This window comes from Lathyrus oleraceus, unplaced genomic scaffold, assembly GCF_024323335.1.
Source record: "Lathyrus oleraceus cultivar Zhongwan6 unplaced genomic scaffold, CAAS_Psat_ZW6_1.0 chrUn0175, whole genome shotgun sequence".
NCBI classification, from domain to species: Eukaryota; Viridiplantae; Streptophyta; class Magnoliopsida; order Fabales; family Fabaceae; genus Lathyrus; species Lathyrus oleraceus.
This window is the reverse complement of record NW_026112566.1, coordinates 58,415-81,128: the sequence shown is the minus strand read 5'-3', so window position 1 is coordinate 81,128 and position 22,714 is coordinate 58,415. Positions and strand designations below refer to the sequence as shown.

The window sequence follows — 22,714 nt, the reverse complement described above, 5'->3', positions numbered from 1 at the left end:
TCCTATTGGCAGCTTCACCCCGTCTCTTATTCTTTATGGTGAGGATGTGATGGATTTTTGCAGAAGAACCAAATACAACATTCAAAACTTGTCACACTTATTCAATATGTGCGTTGATATTTATCGCCATACAGTCAATACTGTCAAGTCTACTATTTATACAAATTTTATTTCTCATCATATGCTTCTCGTCATCTCTGAGACTCTTGGCTTCTCTATCATTAACATTTCTTTTGTTTGCTTAAGTATTCCTAATTTTATAGATAAGGTCAAAGCTACTTAGTCACTGCTCATTGCTGGCAGGATAAAACCGTAGTTATCTGCTTCAAAACCTTATTTGGTATCTACTACTAGTAGAAATAAATTATTCAAGAGTATCATTCAAAGCATGCTTGACTATGGGTTCGTGGAGTATTCTTGGCACGACAGCCTTTTGAAGGAAATTGATAAATGGATTATATACTATATTTTGGAAGGTGGTTTTATTAAGTAAAAGAATCTTATTGTGACGTGGAACAATGTCTGTACTACTCAATAAGGGGGGAGTTTTGAGTGTTGGGTCCCTCATAAATTGAATGAGGAAGACTCCATTAAATTTGATATGGTGTTTATTACTTACAAAATCCAAGGTGACAATACCCTTAGAGCTAGAGTGATCAGGAATAAGTTTATATTAGCTACCACGTTGATCGACTATATGTTATGGTATTAAGAGGAACGTGGATATCGTATTTGATGATAGTAGTTGGTTTCTTTGTAGGAGAGACATGATCATGTTTTGAATGAATTCTTGGAACAAATACCTTGTATTTAAAACTCCCAATATTGACCTTTTTGTTTATCATTTCTTCGACGCTAATGTGAAATATATCATTAAAAGAAATAATTTGATTTTTCCTTATTTAAACATTCAGACTTGTCCATCATATGTATCTACAAGCCATCATATTACAAATTCAAATAATATTATGGGTGACCTCCTATCGTAGAATTATAGTAGTAATGGTTATATGAGTTTCAAATAATCTTATAATCCTATTAACACCAATGATCAATAACTACCTTGAGCTAAAACTTTATGGAATCAATTCCTCTGAATATTTCATTATTTTGAGGATTATATATCATCGAGTTCTATTTGTGGGAACCTATCATTTAGAGAATTTCACATGGCCCCTAAATCTGATTTGTGTTATTGTGACAAAGAATCTAATCATTATTTGTAATCAGATTTCAAATCTTTTTAACTTTATGGAAATTACCTAGGAAATCCATCCAGATTAATGTTTTTTCTTGTTATACCCTTTGTATTTGGAGAATTTGTCAAAGAATATGGTCCAAACAAGGAAAACTTGTCACTTTGTTTGTTATGATTAGTATGTTGAAAATTTTTGGCAATGCGGGAGTAAGCGCGTGTTTAAGGTAAAACAAGTCATAAAAATTCTTCAATTAATTAACCTGATTGTTTCTCATGTTTCCGAGACAAGTAACCTCTCTGATTCTTCTTCTTTATTTTTGCACGTGTATTGAATCTTAAAATTCTATGGATTAGTTTCATCCTCATATAGTTCCAAAAACCAAATGTTGGAACCCTATTAAAATTTATAGGATTACATGCATTAATGATGGTGTAACTAGAGAATTTCTAGGTCCTTCTACTAGATGTGGTATCTTTAAGAACCAATATACTAATTTACGGAATTGTTTTAATCTAAACATCAGTAACTTTAATTTATTTATATATGAGTTAATTGGTATTAAGGCGGACGTTAAAACTACTTTAAAAAATGGGCGGAACTCTATGTGGCTCGATATTGGTTCTCAACTGATGACTTTAGTTGTTAATCTCATAACACTTTTCCTTGACAGCAAAGAAAAAGATGGACTAATTGCATTAAGATTACAACAACAATTTATATTTACCTCATTTTGAGAATGTTAATGATATCAATATAAACTAATTGAATACTCAATACATTTTTGTACTTTTAAGAAATTATACATTAAAAATGCAGAAGAATTGAGTCGTTGTAGTATAGTGGTAAGTATTCCTGCCTGTCACGCAGGTGACCCGGGTTCGATCCCCGGCAACGGCGTATTTTATTTCCATTCTTTATATTTTGATTTGAAAAATAATAAATTTTAACTTTCTTTTAAGAAAAATTTCTCTTTCTCTTTTCTGGTAGAAAGGAAATACCATTGTTTAGAAATTTAGAATAAATTACAAGCCTTGTTATAAGATATCGGCTATCCTTATCCTTTGACTGATATGTTATGATACAACGTCATTTTATTCATAGAAAATGTCACTGAAACATATACCGATAAAAGAAATTTTAAGGCTTATATGTATATATTTTATTTCCTTATTTTACCTCATATTAAATTTTATTTCCCTAGTTTAAAACTCAAACGTTTGATTCCATAGTTTCATTTATTATTACTATATCAAATCAAATCCGTTCTAAAATGTCCAGATAGGGACAATTTGGGGAAAATGTGACGATTCTTTCCCCAATATTGGATGTGAAGAGAAAATAACAAAACTTATATTTTTGTGAGTATTTTAGTAGGCTATTTGACCCAGGAGAGACAAATGGGAATCCCTCGTCTCCTCTTCTTTTTTGTCTCATATAAGAGGTTCTTAATTGAGGGACATCTAAATTTATGAATAAGGTTAATAAGTATCAAACTAGAAATCCTATTGGCAGCTTCACCCCGTCTCTTATTCTTTATGGTGAGGATGTGATGGATTTTTGCAGAAGAACCAAATACAACATTCAAAACTTGTCACACTTATTCAATATGTGCGTTGATATTTATCGCCATACAGTCAATACTGTCAAGTCTACTATTTATACAAATTTTATTTCTCATCATATGCTTCTCGTCATCTCTGAGACTCTTGGCTTCTCTATCATTAACATTTCTTTTGTTTGCTTAAGTATTCCTAATTTTATAGATAAGGTCAAAGCTACTTAGTCACTGCTCATTGCTGGCAGGATAAAACCGTAGTTATCTGCTTCAAAACCTTATTTGGTATCTACTACTAGTAGAAATAAATTATTCAAGAGTATCATTCAAAGCATGCTTGACTATGGGTTCGTGGAGTATTCTTGGCACGACAGCCTTTTGAAGGAAATTGATAAATGGATTATATACTATATTTTGGAAGGTGGTTTTATTAAGTAAAAGAATCTTATTGTGACGTGGAACAATGTCTGTACTACTCAATAAGGGGGGAGTTTTGAGTGTTGGGTCCCTCATAAATTGAATGAGGAAGACTCCATTAAATTTGATATGGTGTTTATTACTTACAAAATCCAAGGTGACAATACCCTTAGAGCTAGAGTGATCAGGAATAAGTTTATATTAGCTACCACGTTGATCGACTATATGTTATGGTATTAAGAGGAACGTGGATATCGTATTTGATGATAGTAGTTGGTTTCTTTGTAGGAGAGACATGATCATGTTTTGAATGAATTCTTGGAACAAATACCTTGTATTTAAAACTCCCAATATTGACCTTTTTGTTTATCATTTCTTCGACGCTAATGTGAAATATATCATTAAAAGAAATAATTTGATTTTTCCTTATTTAAACATTCAGACTTGTCCATCATATGTATCTACAAGCCATCATATTACAAATTCAAATAATATTATGGGTGACCTCCTATCGTAGAATTATAGTAGTAATGGTTATATGAGTTTCAAATAATCTTATAATCCTATTAACACCAATGATCAATAACTACCTTGAGCTAAAACTTTATGGAATCAATTCCTCTGAATATTTCATTATTTTGAGGATTATATATCATCGAGTTCTATTTGTGGGAACCTATCATTTAGAGAATTTCACATGGCCCCTAAATCTGATTTGTGTTATTGTGACAAAGAATCTAATCATTATTTGTAATCAGATTTCAAATCTTTTTAACTTTATGGAAATTACCTAGGAAATCCATCCAGATTAATGTTTTTTCTTGTTATACCCTTTGTATTTGGAGAATTTGTCAAAGAATATGGTCCAAACAAGGAAAACTTGTCACTTTGTTTGTTATGATTAGTATGTTGAAAATTTTTGGCAATGCGGGAGTAAGCGCGTGTTTAAGGTAAAACAAGTCATAAAAATTCTTCAATTAATTAACCTGATTGTTTCTCATGTTTCCGAGACAAGTAACCTCTCTGATTCTTCTTCTTTATTTTTGCACGTGTATTGAATCTTAAAATTCTATGGATTAGTTTCATCCTCATATAGTTCCAAAAACCAAATGTTGGAACCCTATTAAAATTTATAGGATTACATGCATTAATGATGGTGTAACTAGAGAATTTCTAGGTCCTTCTACTAGATGTGGTATCTTTAAGAACCAATATACTAATTTACGGAATTGTTTTAATCTAAACATCAGTAACTTTAATTTATTTATATATGAGTTAATTGGTATTAAGGCGGACGTTAAAACTACTTTAAAAAATGGGCGGAACTCTATGTGGCTCGATATTGGTTCTCAACTGATGACTTTAGTTGTTAATCTCATAACACTTTTCCTTGACAGCAAAGAAAAAGATGGACTAATTGCATTAAGATTACAACAACAATTTATATTTACCTCATTTTGAGAATGTTAATGATATCAATATAAACTAATTGAATACTCAATACATTTTTGTACTTTTAAGAAATTATACATTAAAAATGCAGAAGAATTGAGTCGTTGTAGTATAGTGGTAAGTATTCCTGCCTGTCACGCAGGTGACCCGGGTTCGATCCCCGGCAACGGCGTATTTTATTTCCATTCTTTATATTTTGATTTGGATAGAATTTATTTTAATTTGAAAAATAATAAATTTTAACTTTCTTTTAAGAAAAATTTCTCTTTCTCTTTTCTGGTAGAAAGGAAATACCATTGTTTAGAAATTTAGAATAAATTACAAGCCTTGTTATAAGATATCGGCTATCCTTATCCTTTGACTGATATGTTATGATACAACGTCATTTTATTCATAGAAAATGTCACTGAAACATATACCGATAAAAGAAATTTTAAGGCTTATATGTATATATTTTATTTCCTTATTTTACCTCATATTAAATTTTATTTCCCTAGTTTAAAACTCAAACGTTTGATTCCATAGTTTCATTTATTATTACTATATCAAATCAAATCCGTTCTAAAATGTCCAGATAGGGACAATTTGGGGAAAATGTGACGATTCTTTCCCCAATATTGGATGTGAAGAGAAAATAACAAAACTTATATTTTTGTGAGTATTTTAGTAGGCTATTTGACCCAGGAGAGACAAATGGGAATCCCTCGTCTCCTCTTCTTTTTTGTCTCATATAAGAGGTTCTTAATTGAGGGACATCTAAATTTATGAATAAGGTTAATAAGTATCAAACTAGAAATCCTATTGGCAGCTTCACCCCGTCTCTTATTCTTTATGGTGAGGATGTGATGGATTTTTGCAGAAGAACCAAATACAACATTCAAAACTTGTCACACTTATTCAATATGTGCGTTGATATTTATCGCCATACAGTCAATACTGTCAAGTCTACTATTTATACAAATTTTATTTCTCATCATATGCTTCTCGTCATCTCTGAGACTCTTGGCTTCTCTATCATTAACATTTCTTTTGTTTGCTTAAGTATTCCTAATTTTATAGATAAGGTCAAAGCTACTTAGTCACTGCTCATTGCTGGCAGGATAAAACCGTAGTTATCTGCTTCAAAACCTTATTTGGTATCTACTACTAGTAGAAATAAATTATTCAAGAGTATCATTCAAAGCATGCTTGACTATGGGTTCGTGGAGTATTCTTGGCACGACAGCCTTTTGAAGGAAATTGATAAATGGATTATATACTATATTTTGGAAGGTGGTTTTATTAAGTAAAAGAATCTTATTGTGACGTGGAACAATGTCTGTACTACTCAATAAGGGGGGAGTTTTGAGTGTTGGGTCCCTCATAAATTGAATGAGGAAGACTCCATTAAATTTGATATGGTGTTTATTACTTACAAAATCCAAGGTGACAATACCCTTAGAGCTAGAGTGATCAGGAATAAGTTTATATTAGCTACCACGTTGATCGACTATATGTTATGGTATTAAGAGGAACGTGGATATCATATTTGATGATAGTAGTTGGTTTCTTTGTAGGAGAGACATGATCATGTTTTGAATGAATTCTTGGAACAAATACCTTGTATTTAAAACTCCCAATATTGACCTTTTTGTTTATCATTTCTTCGACGCTAATGTGAAATATATCATTAAAAGAAATAATTTGATTTTTCCTTATTTAAACATTCAGACTTGTCCATCATATGTATCTACAAGCCATCATATTACAAATTCAAATAATATTATGGGTGACCTCCTATCGTAGAATTATAGTAGTAATGGTTATATGAGTTTCAAATAATCTTATAATCCTATTAACACCAATGATCAATAACTACCTTGAGCTAAAACTTTATGGAATCAATTCCTCTGAATATTTCATTATTTTGAGGATTATATATCATCGAGTTCTATTTGTGGGAACCTATCATTTAGAGAATTTCACATGGCCCCTAAATCTGATTTGTGTTATTGTGACAAAGAATCTAATCATTATTTGTAATCAGATTTCAAATCTTTTTAACTTTATGGAAATTACCTAGGAAATCCATCCAGATTAATGTTTTTTCTTGTTATACCCTTTGTATTTGGAGAATTTGTCAAAGAATATGGTCCAAACAAGGAAAACTTGTCACTTTGTTTGTTATGATTAGTATGTTGAAAATTTTTGGCAATGCGGGAGTAAGCGCGTGTTTAAGGTAAAACAAGTCATAAAAATTCTTCAATTAATTAACCTGATTGTTTCTCATGTTTCCGAGACAAGTAACCTCTCTGATTCTTCTTCTTTATTTTTGCACGTGTATTGAATCTTAAAATTCTATGGATTAGTTTCATCCTCATATAGTTCCAAAAACCAAATGTTGGAACCCTATTAAAATTTATAGGATTACATGCATTAATGATGGTGTAACTAGAGAATTTCTAGGTCCTTCTACTAGATGTGGTATCTTTAAGAACCAATATACTAATTTACGGAATTGTTTTAATCTAAACATCAGTAACTTTAATTTATTTATATATGAGTTAATTGGTATTAAGGCGGACGTTAAAACTACTTTAAAAAATGGGCGGAACTCTATGTGGCTCGATATTGGTTCTCAACTGATGACTTTAGTTGTTAATCTCATAACACTTTTCCTTGACAGCAAAGAAAAAGATGGACTAATTGCATTAAGATTACAACAACAATTTATATTTACCTCATTTTGAGAATGTTAATGATATCAATATAAACTAATTGAATACTCAATACATTTTTGTACTTTTAAGAAATTATACATTAAAAATGCAGAAGAATTGAGTCGTTGTAGTATAGTGGTAAGTATTCCTGCCTGTCACGCAGGTGACCCGGGTTCGATCCCCGGCAACGGCGTATTTTATTTCCATTCTTTATATTTTGATTTGGATAGAATTTATTTTAATTTGAAAAATAATAAATTTTAACTTTCTTTTAAGAAAAATTTCTCTTTCTCTTTTCTGGTAGAAAGGAAATACCATTGTTTAGAAATTTAGAATAAATTACAAGCCTTGTTATAAGATATCGGCTATCCTTATCCTTTGACTGATATGTTATGATACAACGTCATTTTATTCATAGAAAATGTCACTGAAACATATACCGATAAAAGAAATTTTAAGGCTTATATGTATATATTTTATTTCCTTATTTTACCTCATATTAAATTTTATTTCCCTAGTTTAAAACTCAAACGTTTGATTCCATAGTTTCATTTATTATTACTATATCAAATCAAATCCGTTCTAAAATGTCCAGATAGGGACAATTTGGGGAAAATGTGACGATTCTTTCCCCAATATTGGATGTGAAGAGAAAATAACAAAACTTATATTTTTGTGAGTATTTTAGTAGGCTATTTGACCCAGGAGAGACAAATGGGAATCCCTCGTCTCCTCTTCTTTTTTGTCTCATATAAGAGGTTCTTAATTGAGGGACATCTAAATTTATGAATAAGGTTAATAAGTATCAAACTAGAAATCCTATTGGCAGCTTCACCCCGTCTCTTATTCTTTATGGTGAGGATGTGATGGATTTTTGCAGAAGAACCAAATACAACATTCAAAACTTGTCACACTTATTCAATATGTGCGTTGATATTTATCGCCATACAGTCAATACTGTCAAGTCTACTATTTATACAAATTTTATTTCTCATCATATGCTTCTCGTCATCTCTGAGACTCTTGGCTTCTCTATCATTAACATTTCTTTTGTTTGCTTAAGTATTCCTAATTTTATAGATAAGGTCAAAGCTACTTAGTCACTGCTCATTGCTGGCAGGATAAAACCGTAGTTATCTGCTTCAAAACCTTATTTGGTATCTACTACTAGTAGAAATAAATTATTCAAGAGTATCATTCAAAGCATGCTTGACTATGGGTTCGTGGAGTATTCTTGGCACGACAGCCTTTTGAAGGAAATTGATAAATGGATTATATACTATATTTTGGAAGGTGGTTTTATTAAGTAAAAGAATCTTATTGTGACGTGGAACAATGTCTGTACTACTCAATAAGGGGGGAGTTTTGAGTGTTGGGTCCCTCATAAATTGAATGAGGAAGACTCCATTAAATTTGATATGGTGTTTATTACTTACAAAATCCAAGGTGACAATACCCTTAGAGCTAGAGTGATCAGGAATAAGTTTATATTAGCTACCACGTTGATCGACTATATGTTATGGTATTAAGAGGAACGTGGATATCATATTTGATGATAGTAGTTGGTTTCTTTGTAGGAGAGACATGATCATGTTTTGAATGAATTCTTGGAACAAATACCTTGTATTTAAAACTCCCAATATTGACCTTTTTGTTTATCATTTCTTCGACGCTAATGTGAAATATATCATTAAAAGAAATAATTTGATTTTTCCTTATTTAAACATTCAGACTTGTCCATCATATGTATCTACAAGCCATCATATTACAAATTCAAATAATATTATGGGTGACCTCCTATCGTAGAATTATAGTAGTAATGGTTATATGAGTTTCAAATAATCTTATAATCCTATTAACACCAATGATCAATAACTACCTTGAGCTAAAACTTTATGGAATCAATTCCTCTGAATATTTCATTATTTTGAGGATTATATATCATCGAGTTCTATTTGTGGGAACCTATCATTTAGAGAATTTCACATGGCCCCTAAATCTGATTTGTGTTATTGTGACAAAGAATCTAATCATTATTTGTAATCAGATTTCAAATCTTTTTAACTTTATGGAAATTACCTAGGAAATCCATCCAGATTAATGTTTTTTCTTGTTATACCCTTTGTATTTGGAGAATTTGTCAAAGAATATGGTCCAAACAAGGAAAACTTGTCACTTTGTTTGTTATGATTAGTATGTTGAAAATTTTTGGCAATGCGGGAGTAAGCGCGTGTTTAAGGTAAAACAAGTCATAAAAATTCTTCAATTAATTAACCTGATTGTTTCTCATGTTTCCGAGACAAGTAACCTCTCTGATTCTTCTTCTTTATTTTTGCACGTGTATTGAATCTTAAAATTCTATGGATTAGTTTCATCCTCATATAGTTCCAAAAACCAAATGTTGGAACCCTATTAAAATTTATAGGATTACATGCATTAATGATGGTGTAACTAGAGAATTTCTAGGTCCTTCTACTAGATGTGGTATCTTTAAGAACCAATATACTAATTTACGGAATTGTTTTAATCTAAACATCAGTAACTTTAATTTATTTATATATGAGTTAATTGGTATTAAGGCGGACGTTAAAACTACTTTAAAAAATGGGCGGAACTCTATGTGGCTCGATATTGGTTCTCAACTGATGACTTTAGTTGTTAATCTCATAACACTTTTCCTTGACAGCAAAGAAAAAGATGGACTAATTGCATTAAGATTACAACAACAATTTATATTTACCTCATTTTGAGAATGTTAATGATATCAATATAAACTAATTGAATACTCAATACATTTTTGTACTTTTAAGAAATTATACATTAAAAATGCAGAAGAATTGAGTCGTTGTAGTATAGTGGTAAGTATTCCTGCCTGTCACGCAGGTGACCCGGGTTCGATCCCCGGCAACGGCGTATTTTATTTCCATTCTTTATATTTTGATTTGGATAGAATTTATTTTAATTTGAAAAATAATAAATTTTAACTTTCTTTTAAGAAAAATTTCTCTTTCTCTTTTCTGGTAGAAAGGAAATACCATTGTTTAGAAATTTAGAATAAATTACAAGCCTTGTTATAAGATATCGGCTATCCTTATCCTTTGACTGATATGTTATGATACAACGTCATTTTATTCATAGAAAATGTCACTGAAACATATACCGATAAAAGAAATTTTAAGGCTTATATGTATATATTTTATTTCCTTATTTTACCTCATATTAAATTTTATTTCCCTAGTTTAAAACTCAAACGTTTGATTCCATAGTTTCATTTATTATTACTATATCAAATCAAATCCGTTCTAAAATGTCCAGATAGGGACAATTTGGGGAAAATGTGACGATTCTTTCCCCAATATTGGATGTGAAGAGAAAATAACAAAACTTATATTTTTGTGAGTATTTTAGTAGGCTATTTGACCCAGGAGAGACAAATGGGAATCCCTCGTCTCCTCTTCTTTTTTGTCTCATATAAGAGGTTCTTAATTGAGGGACATCTAAATTTATGAATAAGGTTAATAAGTATCAAACTAGAAATCCTATTGGCAGCTTCACCCCGTCTCTTATTCTTTATGGTGAGGATGTGATGGATTTTTGCAGAAGAACCAAATACAACATTCAAAACTTGTCACACTTATTCAATATGTGCGTTGATATTTATCGCCATACAGTCAATACTGTCAAGTCTACTATTTATACAAATTTTATTTCTCATCATATGCTTCTCGTCATCTCTGAGACTCTTGGCTTCTCTATCATTAACATTTCTTTTGTTTGCTTAAGTATTCCTAATTTTATAGATAAGGTCAAAGCTACTTAGTCACTGCTCATTGCTGGCAGGATAAAACCGTAGTTATCTGCTTCAAAACCTTATTTGGTATCTACTACTAGTAGAAATAAATTATTCAAGAGTATCATTCAAAGCATGCTTGACTATGGGTTCGTGGAGTATTCTTGGCACGACAGCCTTTTGAAGGAAATTGATAAATGGATTATATACTATATTTTGGAAGGTGGTTTTATTAAGTAAAAGAATCTTATTGTGACGTGGAACAATGTCTGTACTACTCAATAAGGGGGGAGTTTTGAGTGTTGGGTCCCTCATAAATTGAATGAGGAAGACTCCATTAAATTTGATATGGTGTTTATTACTTACAAAATCCAAGGTGACAATACCCTTAGAGCTAGAGTGATCAGGAATAAGTTTATATTAGCTACCACGTTGATCGACTATATGTTATGGTATTAAGAGGAACGTGGATATCGTATTTGATGACAGTAGTCGGTTTCTTTGTAGGAGAGACATGATCATGTTTTGAATGAATTCTTGGAACAAATACCTTGTATTTAAAACTCCCAATATTGACCTTTTTGTTTATCATTTCTTCGACGCTAATGTGAAATATATCATTAAAAGAAATAATTTGATTTTTCCTTATTTAAACATTCAGACTTGTCCATCATATGTATCTACAAGCCATCATATTACAAATTCAAATAATATTATGGGTGACCTCCTATCGTAGAGTTATAGTAGTAATGGTTATATGAGTTTCAAATAATCTTATAATCCTATTAACACCAATGATCAATAACTACCTTGAGCTAAAACTTTATGGAATCAATTCCTCTGAATATTTCATTATTTTGAGGATTATATATCATCGAGTTCTATTTGTGGGAACCTATCATTTAGAGAATTTCACATGGCCCCTAAATCTGATTTGTGTTATTGTGACAAAGAATCTAATCATTATTTGTAATCAGATTTCAAATCTTTTTAACTTTATGGAAATTACCTAGGAAATCCATCCAGATTAATGTTTTTTCTTGTTATACCCTTTGTATTTGGAGAATTTGTCAAAGAATATGGTCCAAACAAGGAAAACTTGTCACTTTGTTTGTTATGATTAGTATGTTGAAAATTTTTGGCAATGCGGGAGTAAGCGCGTGTTTAAGGTAAAACAAGTCATAAAAATTCTTCAATTAATTAACCTGATTGTTTCTCATGTTTCCGAGACAAGTAACCTCTCTGATTCTTCTTCTTTATTTTTGCACGTGTATTGAATCTTAAAATTCTATGGATTAGTTTCATCCTCATATAGTTCCAAAAACCAAATGTTGGAACCCTATTAAAATTTATAGGATTACATGCATTAATGATGGTGTAACTAGAGAATTTCTAGGTCCTTCTACTAGATGTGGTATCTTTAAGAACCAATATACTAATTTACGGAATTGTTTTAATCTAAACATCAGTAACTTTAATTTATTTATATATGAGTTAATTGGTATTAAGGCGGACGTTAAAACTACTTTAAAAAATGGGCGGAACTCTATGTGGCTCGATATTGGTTCTCAACTGATGACTTTAGTTGTTAATCTCATAACACTTTTCCTTGACAGCAAAGAAAAAGATGGATTAATTGCATTAAGATTACAACAACAATTTATATTTACCTCATTTTTAGAATGTTAATGATATCAATATAAACTAATTGAATACTCAATACATTTTTGTACTTTTAAGAAATTATACATTAAAAATGCAGAACAATTGAGTCGTTGTAGTATAGTGGTAAGTATTCCTGCCTGTCACGCAGGTGACCCGGGTTCTATCCCCGGCAACGGCGTATTTTATTTCCGTTCTTTATATTTTGATTTGGATAGAATTTATTTTAATTTGAAAAATAATAAATTTTAATTTTCTTTTAAGAAAAATTTCTCTTTCTCTTTTCTGGTAGAAAGGAAATACCATTGTTTAGAAATTTAGAATAAATTACAAGCCTTGTTATAAGATATCGGCTATCCTTATCCTTTGACTGATATGTTATGATACAACGTCATTTTATTCATAGAAAATGTCACTGAAACATATACCGATAAAATAAATTTTAAGGCTTATATGTATATATTTTATTTCCTTATTTTACCTCATATTAAATTTTATTTCCCTAGTTTAAAACTCAAACGTTTGATTCCATAGTTTCATTTATTATTACTATATCAAATCAAATCCGTTCTAAAATGTCCAGATAGGGACAATTTGGGGAAAATGTGACGATTCTTTCCCCAATATTGGATGTGAAGAGAAAATAACAAAACTTATATTTTTGTGAGTATTTTAGTAGGCTATTTGACCCAGGAGAGACAAATGGGAATCCCTCGTCTCCTCTTCTTTTTTGTCTCATATAAGAGGTTCTTAATTGAGGGACATCTAAATTTATGAATAAGGTTAATAAGTATCAAACTAGAAATCCTATTGGCAGCTTCACCCCGTCTCTTATTCTTTATGGTGAGGATGTGATGGATTTTTGCAGAAGAACCAAATACAACATTCAAAACTTGTCACACTTATTCAATATGTGCGTTGATATTTATCGCCATACAGTCAATACTGTCAAGTCTACTATTTATACAAATTTTATTTCTCATCATATGCTTCTCGTCATCTCTGAGACTCTTGGCTTCTCTATCATTAACATTTCTTTTGTTTGCTTAAGTATTCCTAATTTTATAGATAAGGTCAAAGCTACTTAGTCACTGCTCATTGCTGGCAGGATAAAACCGTAGTTATCTGCTTCAAAACCTTATTTGGTATCTACTACTAGTAGAAATAAATTATTCAAGAGTATCATTCAAAGCATGCTTGACTATGGGTTCGTGGAGTATTCTTGGCACGACAGCCTTTTGAAGGAAATTGATAAATGGATTATATACTATATTTTGGAAGGTGGTTTTATTAAGTAAAAGAATCTTATTGTGACGTGGAACAATGTCTGTACTACTCAATAAGGGGGGAGTTTTGAGTGTTGGGTCCCTCATAAATTGAATGAGGAAGACTCCATTAAATTTGATATGGTGTTTATTACTTGCAAAATCCAAGGAGACAATACCCTTAGAGCTAGAGTGATCAGGAATAAGTTTATATTAGCTACCACGTTGATCGACTATATGTTATGGTATTAAGAGGAACGTGGATATCGTATTTGATGACAGTAGTTGGTTTCTTTGTAGGAGAGACATGATCATGTTTTGAATGAATTCTTGGAACAAATACCTTGTATTTAAAACTCCCAATATTGACCTTTTTGTTTATCGTTTCTTCGACGCTAATGTGAAATATATCATTAAAAGAAATAATTTGATTTTTCCTGATTTAAACATTCATACTTCTCCATCATATGTATCTACAAGCCATCATATTACAAATTCAAATAATATTATGGGTGACCTCCTATCGTAGAATTATAGTAGTAATGGTTATATGAGTTTCAAATAATCTTATAATCCTATTAACACCAATGATCAATAACTACCTTGAGCTAAAACTTTATGGAATCAATTCCTCTGAATATTTCATTATTTTGAGGATTATATATCATCGAGTTCTATTTGTGGGAACCTATCATTTAGAGAATTTCACATGGCCCCTAAATCTGATTTGTGTTATTGTGACAAAGAATCTAATCATTATTTGTAATCAGATTTCAAATCTTTTTAACTTTATGGAAATTACCTAGGAAATCCATCCAGATTAATGTTTTTTCTTGTTATACCCTTTGTATTTGGAGAATTTGTCAAGAATATGGTCCAAACAAGGAAAACTCGTCACTTTGTTTGTTATGATTAGTATGTTGAAAATTTTTGGCAATGCGGGAGTAAGCGCGTGTTTAAGGTAAAACAAGTCATAAAAATTCTTCAATTAATTAACCTGATTGTTTCTCATGTTTCCGAGACAAGTAACCTCTCTGATTCTTCTTCTTTATTTTTGCACGTGTATTGAATCTTAAAATTCTATGGATTAGTTTCATCCTCATATAGTTCCAAAAACCAAATGTTGGAACCCTATTAAAATTTATAGGATTACATGCATTAATGATGGTGTAACTAGAGAATTTCTAGGTCCTTCTACTAGATGTGGTATCTTTAAGAACCAATATACTAATTTACGGAATTGTTTTAATCTAAACATCAGTAACTTTAATTTATTTATATATGAGTTAATTGGTATTAAGGTGGATGTTAAAACTACTTTAAAAAATGGGCGGAACTCTATGTGGCTCGATATTGGTTCTCAACTGATGACTTTAGTTGTTAATCTCATAACACTTTTCCTTGACAGCAAAGAAAAAGATGGATTAATTGCATTAAGATTACAACAACAATTTATATTTACCTCATTTTGAGAATGTTAATGATATCAATATAAACTAATTGAATACTCAATACATTTTTGTACTTTTAAGAAATTATACATTAAAAATGCAAAAGAATTGAGTCGTTGTAGTATAGTGGTAAGTATTCCTGCCTGTCACGCAGGTGACCCGGGTTCGATCCCCGACAACGGCGTATTTATTTCCATTCTTTATATTTTGATTTGGATAGAATTTATTTTGATAGAATTTATTTTAATTTGAAAAATAATAAATTTTAACTTCCTTTTAAGAAAAATTTCTCTTTCTCTTTTCTGGTAGAAAGGAAATACCATTGTTTAGAAATTTAGAATAAATTACAAGCCTTGTTATAAGATATCGGCTATCCTTATCGTTTGACTGATATGTTATGATACAACGTCATTTTATTCATAGAAAATGTCACTGAAACATATACCGATAAAAGAAATTTTAAGGCTTATATGTATATATTTTATTTCCTTATTTTACCTCATATTAAATTATATTTCCCTAATTTAAAACTCAAACGTTTGATTCCATAGTTTCATTTATTATTACTATATCAAATCAAATTCGTTCTAAAATGTCCAGATAGGGACAATTTGGGGAAAATGTGACGATTCTTTCCCCAATATTGGATGTGAAGAGAAAATAACAAAACTTATATTTTTGTGAGTATTTTAGTAGGCTATTTGACCCAGGAGAGACAAATGGGAATCCCTCGTCTCCTCTTCTTTTTTGTCTCATATAAGAGGTTCTTAATTGAGGGACATCTAAATTTATGAATAAGGTTAATAAGTATCAAACTAGAAATCCTATTGGCAGCTTCACCCCGTCTCTTATTCTTTATGGTGAGGATGTGATGGATTTTTGCAGAAGAACCAAATACAACATTCAAAACTTGTCACACTTATTCAATATGTGCGTTGATATTTATGGCCATACAGTAAATACTCTCAAGTCTACTATTTATACAAATTTTATTTCTCATCATATGCTTCTCGCCATCTCTGATACTCTTGGCTTCTCTATCATTAACATTTCTTTTGTTTGCTTAAGTATTCCTAATTTTATAGATAAGGTCAAAGCTACTTAGTCACTGCTCATTGCTGGCAGGATAAAACCGTAGTTATCTGCTACAAAACCTTATTTGGTGTCTACTGTAACACCCTTCTAAAATACCCCAATATTTAATTAAATCAACAAAACATAAATCAGAGTAGATATGTAATGTAAGGGTGTCACACTTGACACTTCACACCGTTTTCCAAAATATCCTGTCATGCTCATTTATTTAAACAAAATAAAACATTTGCATAATTCGCAGCGGATAAAATCTGACAACAATGCAAAACATGTAACACATTACATGTAAACTTGTTCAACAATCAACAATGAAAAACAAGTAAAACATCCCGTCCCGATGTTACATCTACCAGAGCATGACCCACTAAGGAACTACACTAGACTCCAAGGACTAGCTTCTACTCAATCACTGCTCGTTACCTGAAACATAGTTGTAAGGGTGAGTTCCTCAATCGATATAATAAGCATTATAAAATATCATGTAATGCTAAGTAACTTAACGCATTCATCACCCAAATCAGATTACACATTCAGCAATGGTAACATCAACTCAAAATCATATTCAACACAAACACAAAACACACGTATAATATTGGAATACATCCATTCATATTATACGCCATACATACATTATGCAATGAGACTCCATGCATGCGGTACCGACTATTCGTGAACATATAGTTCAACCTCACCGATCAAATCCAGATACGGCTACCAAGCTCACTAGTCCCACTCATTTGAGACCTAGTGACTCACTCACTAATTCCTCACCATGGGAATTAGCTACCACCCCAAGGGCTATGATATGCACGCTAATCGCCTAGCATGCAAACATCAACAACAATCCACAACAACTCACTCACTAATTCCTCACCATGGGAATTAGCTACCACCATAAAGGCCATAATATACATGCTAAATCACCTAGCATGCAAACATCAACAATAATTCAAAATAGACATATGCTCACACTCTAAGCCATAAACAGTCCATTCACAATTGCATACATAACAGATACATTCACAGTATTATGCATACCATCATACATCATCAGCATGTTATCACAAAATCATATCATGTCATGCCAATTAATAATCACAGTATTAGCACACTCTACTAATACCTACACTGCTCAAAACAACGGGAAACGATCCCTACTATATCATACATCAGCTAAAATTTCATTACTCAGCTGAACAACCAAAAACTGCACAACAACAGCACAGAAAAATCACAATTCTGTCCATACGCGTATTGCCTAGTCCCATACGCGTATGGCCCATTTCTCAGCCAATCCCATACGCGTATTGCCTGCCTCATACGCGTATGCTACGCGTACCACATCCTCATACGCGTACCAACAGAGACAAAACTACGTTAAAAACATCATCTTCTTCATCCATACGCGTATTGCCTAGTGCCATACGCGTACCAGACCATCTCATACGCGTATTGCCTAGTGCCATACGCGTATGACCAGAAACCAGAATTCCAGATCTGCTATGGTTTTCTCTGCTACGAGATTCTCAGATCCCACCTTCCACATTCCAATTTTTACACAACATTCATTCATTTTGTCTAACACAGATCATACATATTCGATCTCACAATTTCTAACCTTATTACCTCTAATTCCTACGAATTTCCTCAATCATACTCATATCTCATTCATCCAAAATTTCACAATTTCAACATTCATCATCTAATTAGAGTCAAATAATGGTTTATCACTACCCATTACATGTTAACCCATAATACCCATTAAACGACGATAAACCCCCCTTACTTGAGTTAATCCGGCAAATCTCTGAGCTTCAAGCTTTTCCTTCCTTCAACCCTCGTTCTCTTGCTCTTCCTCTTTGCCTCTTTCTCACTTCTGTCGCTTCTCTGGTTTTCACGTGAAAAAAACCCTTTTTACCAAATGGAACTCTTTATATATTTTCCAACTTATTATTCCAATAATAATAATCCAATTATTTAATTAAATTAATAAATATATTATTAACTTATTAAAAATAATTATCTTATTTTTATCGGGGTGTTACAACTCTCCCCCACTAAAAGAGTTTTCGTCCTCGAAAACATACCTCAAGTGAATAACTCAGGATAAGACTCCTTCATCTGACTCTCAAGTTCCCAAGTCACATTGCCACCTGCTGGTCCTCCCCAAGCTACCTTTACTAAAACAATCTCTTTACCCCGCAACTGCTTCAACTCTCGATCCTCGATCCTCATAGGTGATGTTTCAACAGTCAGGTTATCTCTCACCTGTACATCATCTACTTGGACCACATGCGACGGATCAGGAATGTACCTCCTCAACTGAGACACATGAAAAACCTCATGCAAATTCGCAAGTGACGGCGGTAAAGCGATACGATAGGCTACCTCCCCTATCCTCTCCAAAATCTGATAAGGACCAATAAATCGAGGTGTCAACTTCTTCGACTTCAAAGCTCGACCAACCCCAGTTATCGGAGTAACACGAAGAAACACATGATCTCCCTCTTGAAACTCAAGTGACTTCCTCCTCTTGTCGTGATAACTCTTCTGACGACTCTGAGCAATCCTCATCTTCTCCTGAATCATCTTAATCTTTTCCGTAGTTTGTTGAACAATCTCCGGTCCAACCACATCACTCTCACCGGACTCATACCAACATAAAGGTGTCCGACATCTCCTACCATACAAAGCTTCAAACGGTGCCATCCCAATGCTCGAATGAAAACTATTGTTGTAGGTAAACTCAATCAAAGGTAAATAACAATCCCAAGCACCTCCCTTTTCCAAAACACAAGCCCTCAAAAGATCCTCTAGTGACTGAATCGTCCTCTCAGTCTGACCATCAGTCTGCGGATGATATGCAGAACTCAATCTCAGCTTAGTTCCCAAAGCCCTCTGCAAACCTTCCCAGAACTTCGATGTAAATCTAGGATCTCTGTCCGAAACAATACTCGACGGAATACCATGCAAACTTACAATTTTCTCAATATACAATTCAGCTAATCTCTCTAACGAATAATCCATTCTGATCGGAATGAAATGAGCCGATTTTGTCAATCTGTCAACGATCACCCAAATAGCTTCAAAGTTTTTAATTGTCCTCGGTAAACCAGAAACAAAATCCATACTGATACTATCCCACTTCCACTCTGGAATAACCAACGGTTGCATTAGCCCAGACGGCTTCTGATGCTCAATCTTTGACTTCTGACAAGTCAAACAAGAATAAACAAAACTCGCAATTTCTCTTTTCATTCCCGGCCACCAAAATAACTTTTTCAAATCATGATACATCTTCGTAGCTCCAGGATGAATACTCAGGCCACTACGGTGTCCTTCCTCAAGGATACTCTTCTTCAGTTCGGTAACATCCGGAATACACACCCGATTACCAAATTTCAAAACACCATTCTCATCAACTCTGAATTCACCACCTTGACCTTGATTCACTAGAGTCAACTTATCAACCAAAAGCACATCGGATTTCTGACCCTCTCTAATCTCATCCAGAATACCACTCGTTAACTTCAACATTCCCAATTTAACACTATTGTGAGTACTCTCACACACCAAACTCAAGTCTCTAAACTGCTCAATTAAATCCAATTCCTTAACCATTAACATAGACATATGCAATGATTTCCGACTCAATGCATCAGCTACTACGTTTGCTTTACCCGGATGGTAATTCAAACCAAAGTCATAATCCTTCAGAAACTCTAACCATCTCCTCTGTCTCATATTCAGCTCTTTCTGATCAAACAAATACTTTAAACTTTTATGATCACTGAAAACCTCAAATCTTGACCCGTACAAGTAATGCCTCCATAACTTCAGAACAAATACCACAGCTGCCAACTCTAAATCGTGTGTCGGATAGTTCCTCTCATGAACTTTCAGTTGTCTCGAAGCATAAGCTACAACCTGCTTATTCTGCATCAAAACACCACCCAAACCCAACAATGAAGCATCACAGTAAACCTCAAATGGTTCCGACGGACTTGGTAATATCAGAATAGGAGCAGTAGTTAACCTTCTCTTTAACTCTTGAAAACCTTCTTCACATTTTGAGTCCCAAACAAACGCTTGCCCCTTTCTAGTCAACATCGTCAACGGTAACGCCAACTTAGAAAATCCCTCAATAAATTTCCTATAATAACCTGCAAGTCCAAGAAAACTCCTTATCTCAGGAACTGACTTCGGAGCTTCCCACTCAGATACCGCTTCTATCTTAGAAGGATCAACAGCAACACCACCTCTTGAAACCACATGACCAAGAAAACTAACCTCTTCTAACCAAAATTCACACTTAGACAGTTTAGCAAATAACTTCTTTTCTCGTAGAACCCCTAAAACCACTCTCAAATGTTCAGCATGCTCTTCTTCAGATTTCGAATACACCAAAATATCGTCAATAAACACCACAACAAACTTGTCTAGGTACGGATGGAAAATCCTATTCATATACTCCATAAATACCCCAGGCGCATTAGTCACACCAAAAGGCATTACAGAATACTCATAATGTCCATACCTTGTTCTGAAAGCAGTCTTCTGAATATCCTCAGTTTTCACACGTATCTGATGATAACCCGATCTCAAATCTATTTTGCTGAACACACTCGCACCAACCAACTGATCCATCAAATCATCAATCCTCGGCAAAGGATACCGATTCTTGATCGTCACTTTATTCAGTTGCCTGTAGTCCACACACAACCTCATAGTACCTTCTTTCTTTTTAACCAATAACACTGGTGCACCCCGCGGCGACACACTCGGACGAATAAATTCCTTATCCAACAGATCTTCCAGCTGACTCTTCAATTCAGTTAACTCAACAGCAGACATACGGTACGGAGCCATCGATATCGGCCTAGTACCAGGTACCAAATCAATCGAGAACTCAACTTCACGCTCTGGTGGCAATTCATTCACTTCTTCAGGAAACACATCAGGAAAATCACACACCACGGCTAGATCGCAAATCACCAGTTTATCTTTAGCCCCCAAAGTCGCTAACAGCATAAACAACTCTGCCCCATCTGCTACTGCCTCATTCACCTGCCTTGCTGATAGAAACAAACTCTTTCCTTCCTCAATCTCAGGAAAGATCACAGTCTTATCAAAACAGTTGATATAAACTCGGTTAAACACCAACCAGTTCATACCCAGGATAACATCAATCTGCACTAGTGGAAGACACACTAGGTCCATCCCAAAGTCTCTACCAAAAATACTCAAACGACAATTTAAACAAACTGAAGTAGTAGTCACTGAACCCTTCGCAGGAGTATCAATCACCATACTTCCATGCATCTCAGATATCTCTAATTTAAGTTTCACAACACAATCCAAAGATATAAAGGAATGAGTCGCACCTGTGTCAATAATAGCTACAAGAGGAAAGCCATTAATATAACACGTACCTCGGATCAAACGATCATCTGCAGAAGTCTCAGAACCCGATAAAGCAAAGACCTTGCCTCCCGACTGGTTCTCTCTCTCGGCTTAGGACACTGTGGACTGATATGACCCACTTCTCCACAGTTGAAACAAGTCACAGTCTTCAACCGGCACTCTGCAGCCAAGTGACCACCTTTTCCACACTTAAAACACTTCTTCTCATTACTGGTACACTCATGGATACGATGTCCGGCCTGACCACATCTGAAACACTTAGCAGGGGCACTGGAGTCTCCCCCACTAGGCCTCTTCATCCCACTCTTCCTCTGGAAACCTTTGCCAACTGCATACGGTTTTCCACGATCATTCTGATTCTTGCCTTTCCTATCAACCCTCTGCTGATAGCTCTCCGCTCTGGCCTTGGTATCTTGTTCAAAAATCCTGCAACAGTCAACCAAATCAGAAAACACTCTAATCCGCTGATACCCAATAGCCTGCTTGATCTCGGGACGTAACCCGTTCTCAAACTTCACACATTTCGAAAATTCCCCAGTAGCCTCGTTATAGGGAGTGTAATACTTCGACAGCTCTGTGAACTTAGCAGCATACTCAGTAACAGACCGGTTGCCCTGCTTCAATTCTAAGAACTCTATCTCTTTCTTTCCTCTGACATCCTCTGGAAAGTACTTCCTCAGGAATCTCTCTCGGAACACCGCCCAA

General features: G+C 33.5%; 5 non-coding genes across 5 annotated transcripts; all 5 read left to right on the top strand.

Moving 5' to 3' along the window:
* Positions 1-2,024: 2,024 nt before the first annotated feature.
* TRNAD-GUC (transfer RNA aspartic acid (anticodon GUC)) lies at positions 2,025-2,096 on the top strand. Its single transcript has one exon. It is a non-coding gene; the product is annotated as a tRNA-Asp (tRNA).
* Positions 2,097-4,723: 2,627 nt separating this feature from the next.
* On the top strand, positions 4,724-4,795 carry TRNAD-GUC (transfer RNA aspartic acid (anticodon GUC)). The gene has a single exon. It is a non-coding gene; the product is annotated as a tRNA-Asp (tRNA).
* Positions 4,796-7,443: 2,648 nt separating this feature from the next.
* Positions 7,444-7,515, top strand: TRNAD-GUC (transfer RNA aspartic acid (anticodon GUC)). Its single transcript has one exon. It is a non-coding gene; the product is annotated as a tRNA-Asp (tRNA).
* Positions 7,516-10,163: 2,648 nt separating this feature from the next.
* On the top strand, positions 10,164-10,235 carry TRNAD-GUC (transfer RNA aspartic acid (anticodon GUC)). Its single transcript has one exon. It is a non-coding gene; the product is annotated as a tRNA-Asp (tRNA).
* A 5,367-nt stretch (positions 10,236-15,602) lies between these two features.
* TRNAD-GUC (transfer RNA aspartic acid (anticodon GUC)) lies at positions 15,603-15,674 on the top strand. Its single transcript has one exon. It is a non-coding gene; the product is annotated as a tRNA-Asp (tRNA).
* The last annotated feature ends 7,040 nt before the right edge of the window (positions 15,675-22,714 follow it).